This window comes from Arachis hypogaea, chromosome 14, assembly GCF_003086295.3.
Source record: "Arachis hypogaea cultivar Tifrunner chromosome 14, arahy.Tifrunner.gnm2.J5K5, whole genome shotgun sequence".
Classification (NCBI taxonomy): domain Eukaryota; kingdom Viridiplantae; phylum Streptophyta; class Magnoliopsida; order Fabales; family Fabaceae; genus Arachis; species Arachis hypogaea.
Window position 1 is genome coordinate 68,117,673 of NC_092049.1, and position 5,108 is coordinate 68,122,780.

At 40.3% G+C, this 5,108-nt stretch overlaps 1 non-coding gene across 1 annotated transcript; it reads left to right on the forward strand.

Annotated features, from left to right (window-relative positions):
* The first annotated feature begins 4,199 nt into the window (after window positions 1-4,199).
* Window positions 4,200-4,307, forward strand: LOC112745514 (small nucleolar RNA R71). The gene has a single exon (XR_003173438.1). It is a non-coding gene; the product is annotated as a small nucleolar RNA R71 (small nucleolar RNA).
* The last annotated feature ends 801 nt before the right edge of the window (window positions 4,308-5,108 follow it).

Here is a 5,108-nt window from a genome sequence, read left to right on the forward strand (position 1 = left end):
CCAGATTCTACTAAAAATATACTAAAAACAGTGCCAAAAAGCGTATAAATTATCCGCTCATCACAACACCAAACTTAAATTGTTGCTTGTCCCCAAGCAACTGAAAATCAAATAGGATAAAAAGAAGAGAATATACTATAAATTCCAAACTATCAATAAAACATAGCTCCAATTAAATGAGCGGGACTTGTAGCTTTTTGCCTCTTGAATTATTTTGGCATCTCACTTTATCCATTGAAGTTCAGAATGATTGGCATCTATAGGAACTCAGAGTTTAGATAGTATTATTGATTCTCCTAGTTCAGTATGATGATTCTTGAACACAGCTATTTTATGAGTCTTGGCCGTGGCCCTAAGCACTTTGTTTTCCAGTATTACCACCGGATACATAAATGCCACAGACACATAATTGGGTGAACCTTTTCAGATTGTGACTCAGCTTTGCTAAAGTCCCCAATTAGAGGTGTCCAAGGTTCTTAAGCACACTCTTCTTTTGCTTTGGACCTTGACTTTAACCGCTCAGTCTCAAGTTTTCACTTGACACCTTCACGCCACAAGCACATGGTTAGGGACAGCTTGGTTTAGCCGCTTAGGCCAGGATTTTATTCCTTTAGGCCCTCCTATCCACTGATGCTCAAAGCCTTGGGATCCTTTTTATTTACCCTTGCCTTTTGGTTTTAAGGGTTACTGGCTTTTTGCTCTTGCCTCTTGGTTTTAAGAGCTTTTGGCTTTTTCTGCTTGCTTTTTCTTTTTCTAATTTTTTTCGCCTTTTTTCTTTTTTTTTTCTGCAAGCTTTGTATTCACTATTTTTTCTTGCTTCAAGAATCATTTTTATCATTTTTCAGATTATCAAATAACATGTCTCCTTGTCATCATTCTTTCAAGAGCCAACATATTTAACATTCTCAACAACTTCAAAAGACATATGCACTGTTCAGGCATTCATTCAGAAAACAAGAAGCATTGTCACCACATCAATATAATTAAACTAAGTTCAAGAATAAATTCGAAACTCATGTACTTCTTGTTCTTTTGAATTAAAACATTTTTCATTTAAGAGATGTGATGGATTCATAGGACATTCATAACTTTAAGACAAAGTTACTAAATACTAATGATCATGTAATAAGACACAAACATAGATAAGCACTTAACATAGAGAAAACGAAAAACAGAGAATGTAAGAACAAGGAATGAGTCCACCTTAGTGATGGTGGCGTTTCCTTCTTGAGGAACCAATGATGTCCTTGAGCTCTTCTATGTCTCTTCCTTGTCTTTGTTGCTCCTCCCTCATTGCTTTTTGATCTTCTCTAATTTCATGAAGGATGATGGAGTGCTCTTGATGTTCCACCCTTAATTGTCCCATGTTGGAACTTAATTCTCCTAGGGAGGTGTTGATTTGCTCCCAATAGTTTTGTGGAGAAAAGTGCATCTCAGGGGTTTCTTGATGATGAGCTTCTTCATGTGCCTGTTGCGATCCATGAATGTGCTCTCTTGTTTGCTCCATCCTTTTCTTAGTGATGGGCTTGTGAGATGAATCTTTCCATCTCCCATGGCTCAGAGGTGGAAGCAATTGCTTCCCTTTTCTCTTTCTTGAGGTTTCTCTAGCTTTAGGTGCCATTAATGGTTATGGAAAAACAAAAAAGCTATGCATTTACCACACCAAACTTAGAATATTGCTCGCCCTCGAGCAAAAGAAGAAAGAATAGATGAAGAAGAAGAAGATATGGAGGAGATGGAGGGATGTGTGTATTCGGCCATATGGGTGGGATTGGGTGGGAAAGAGATGTTGAATTTTGAAGGTGGGTGGGTGTATGGATGTGAGTGGTAAAGTGGTGATAGGGAAGAGAGATTGAGGTGATTGGTGAAGAGTTTTGGGGAAGAGTGTTTATGGGATTGTGTAAAAGAGGGGTGAGAAGAAGTGAGTGGAGGTAGATGGGGATCCTGTGGGGTCCACAGATCCTGAGGTGATCCTGTGGGGTCCACAGATCCTGAGGTGTTCAAGGATTTACAACCTTGCACCAAATTGGGCATGCAAAATTCCCTTGCACACAACTCTGGGCGTTCAGCGCCAGATTGGTGCTTGTTCTGGGCGTTGAACGCCCATTTGTTGCCCATTTCTGGCGTTGAACGCCAGAACCATGCTTGTTCTGGGCGTTCAGCGCCAGCTCTTCTCTAGGGTGTAATTCTGGTGTTCAAACGCCCAGATGCTGCCCATTTTGGGCGTTCAGCGCCAGAACCATGCTCGGTTCTGGCGTTGAACGCCAGCCAGATGCTTCTTACTGGCGTTTAAATGCCAGTAAGGTCTTCCTCCAGGGTGTGATTTTTCTTCTGCTATTTTTGATTCCATTTTCAATTTTTATATTTATTTTGTGACTCCACATGATCATGAACCTGATAAAACATGAAAGAATAGAAAAAATAAAATTAGATAAATAAAAATTGGGTTGCCTCCCAACAAGCGCTTCTTTAATGTCAATAGCTTGACAGTGGGCTCTGATGGAGCCTCACAGATGTTCAGAGCATTGTTGAGACTTCCCAACACCAAACTTAGAGTTTGGATTTGGGAGTTCAACAACAAACTTAGAGTTTGGTTGTGGCCTCCCAACTCCAAACTTAGAGCTTGACTATGGGGGCTCTGGTTGACTCTGTTTTGAGAGAAGCTTTTTATGCTTCCTCTCCATGTTTACAGAAGGATGACCTCGAGTGTTAAACACAAGGGAGTCCTCACTCAATTGAAGGACTAGTTCACTTCTGTCAACATCAATCACAGCTCTTGCTGTGGCTAGGAAGGGCCTTCCAAGGATGATGGATTCATCCTCATCCTTCCCAGTATCTAGGACTATGAAATCAGCAGGGATGTAAAGGCCTTCAACCTTTACTAACACGTCCTCTACTTGTCCATAAGCCTGTTTTCTTGAATTGTCTGCCATCTCTAATGAGATTTTAGTAGCTTGCACCCCAAAGATTCCCAGTTTCTCTATTACAGAGAGGGGCATGAGGTTTATCCCTGAACCAAGGTCACACAGAGCCTTTTCAAAGATCATGGTGCCTATGGTACAAGGTATTAGGAACTTTCTAGGATCCTGTTTCTTCTGAAGCAATGTCAGTTGATCCAGATCACTTAGTTCATTGGTGAAAAAGGGAGGTTCATCCTTCCAAGTCTCAGTACCAAATAATTTGGCATTCAGCTTCATGATTGCACCAAGGTACTTGGTAACTTGCTCCTCAGTAACATCCTCATTCTCTTTAGAAGAGGAATACTCATCAGAGCTCATGAATGGCATAAGGAGATTTAATGGAATCTCTATGGTCTCTAGATGAGCCTCAGATTCCTTTGGTTCCTCAGAGGGAAACTCCTTATTGATCACTGGACGTCCCAGGAGGTCTTCCTCCTTGGGATTCACGTCCTCCTCCTCTTTGGTGGTTTCGGCCATGATGGTCATTTCAATGGCCTTGCACTCTCCTTTTGGATTTTCTTCTGTATTGCTTGGGAGAGTACTAGGAGGGATTTCAGTGACTCTTTTACTCAGTTGTTCCACTTGTGCCCCCAAATTTCTAATGGAGGACCTTGTTTCATTCATGAAACTTACAGTGGCCTTAGATAGATCAGAGACTAAGTTTGCTAAATTAGAGGTATTTTGTTCAGAGTTCTCTATCTGTTGCTGAGTGGATGATGGAAAAGGTTTACTACTGTTAAACCTATTTCTTCCACCATTATTAAAGCCTTGTTGAGGCTTTTGTTGATCCTTCCATGAGAGATTTGGGTGATTTCTCCATGAGGGGTTATAGGTGTTTCCATAAGGTTCACCCATGTAATTCACCTTTGCTATTGCAGGGTTTTCAGGATCATAAGCTTCTTCTTCAGAAGATGCCTCTTGAGTACTGTTGGATGCAGCTTGCATTCCATTCAGACTCTGAGAAATCATATTGACTTGCTAAGTCAATATTTTATTCTGAGCCAATATGGCATTCAGAGTATCAATTTCAAGAACTCCCTTCTTCATAGGCGTCCCATTACTCACAGGATTCCTCTCAGAAGTATACATGAACTGGTTATTAGCAACCATGTCAATGAGTTCTTGAGCTTCTGCAGGCATTTTCTTTAGGTGAATGGATCCACCTGCAGAATTATCCAATGACATTTTAGCCAATTCAGATAGACCATCATAGAATATATCCAGGATGGTCCATTCTGAAAGCATGTCAGAAGGACACTTTTTGGTCAGTTCTTTGTATCTCTCCCAGGCTTCATTGAGGGATTCACCTCCTTTCTGTCTGAAGGTTTGAACATCCACTCTAAGCTTACTCAGCTTTTGAGGAGGAAAGAACTTGGCTAAGAAAGCCTTGACCAGCTTATCCCAAGAGTTCAGGCTATCCTTAGGTTGAGAGTCCATCCATATTCTAGCTCTGTCTCTCACAGCAAAAGGGAAAAGCATGAGCCTGTAGACTTCAGGATCTACTCCATTAGTCTTAACAGTATCACAGATCTGCAAGAATTCAGTTAAGAACTGAAAAGGATCTTCAGATAGAAGTCCATGAAACTTGCAGTTCTGCTGCCTCAGAGAAACTAATTGAGGTTTAAGCTCAAAATTATTTGCTCCAATGGCAGGAATGGAGATGCTTCTTCCATGTAAATTGGAATTAGGTGCAGTAAAGTCACCAAGCATCCTCCTTGCATTATTATTATTTTTGGCTGCCATCTCCTCTTCCTGTTCGAAAATTTCTGAAAGGTGCTTGCTGGATTGTTGTAATTTAGCTTCTCTTAGTTTCCTCTTCAGAGTCCTTTCAGGTTCTGGATCTGCTTCAACAAGAATATTCTTGTCCTTCCTCCTGCTCATATGAAAAAGAGGGAACAGAAAAATAATAATAATAGGGATTCTTTTTACCCAAGTATAGAGGTTCCCTTATGTGAGTAGAAAAAAAGAAGAAGAGAAAATTTGAACTCAGAGAGAGAGAGAGTTCGGATTTTTGGTGAGTGAGGAAGAGATGTTAGTAAATAAATAAATAAATAGAAGGAGATGAGAGAGAGAGAATTTTTGAAAATTACTTTTTTGAAAAAGAGTTAGTGATTTTCGAAAATTGTTTTTGAAAAAGGTTAGTAATTT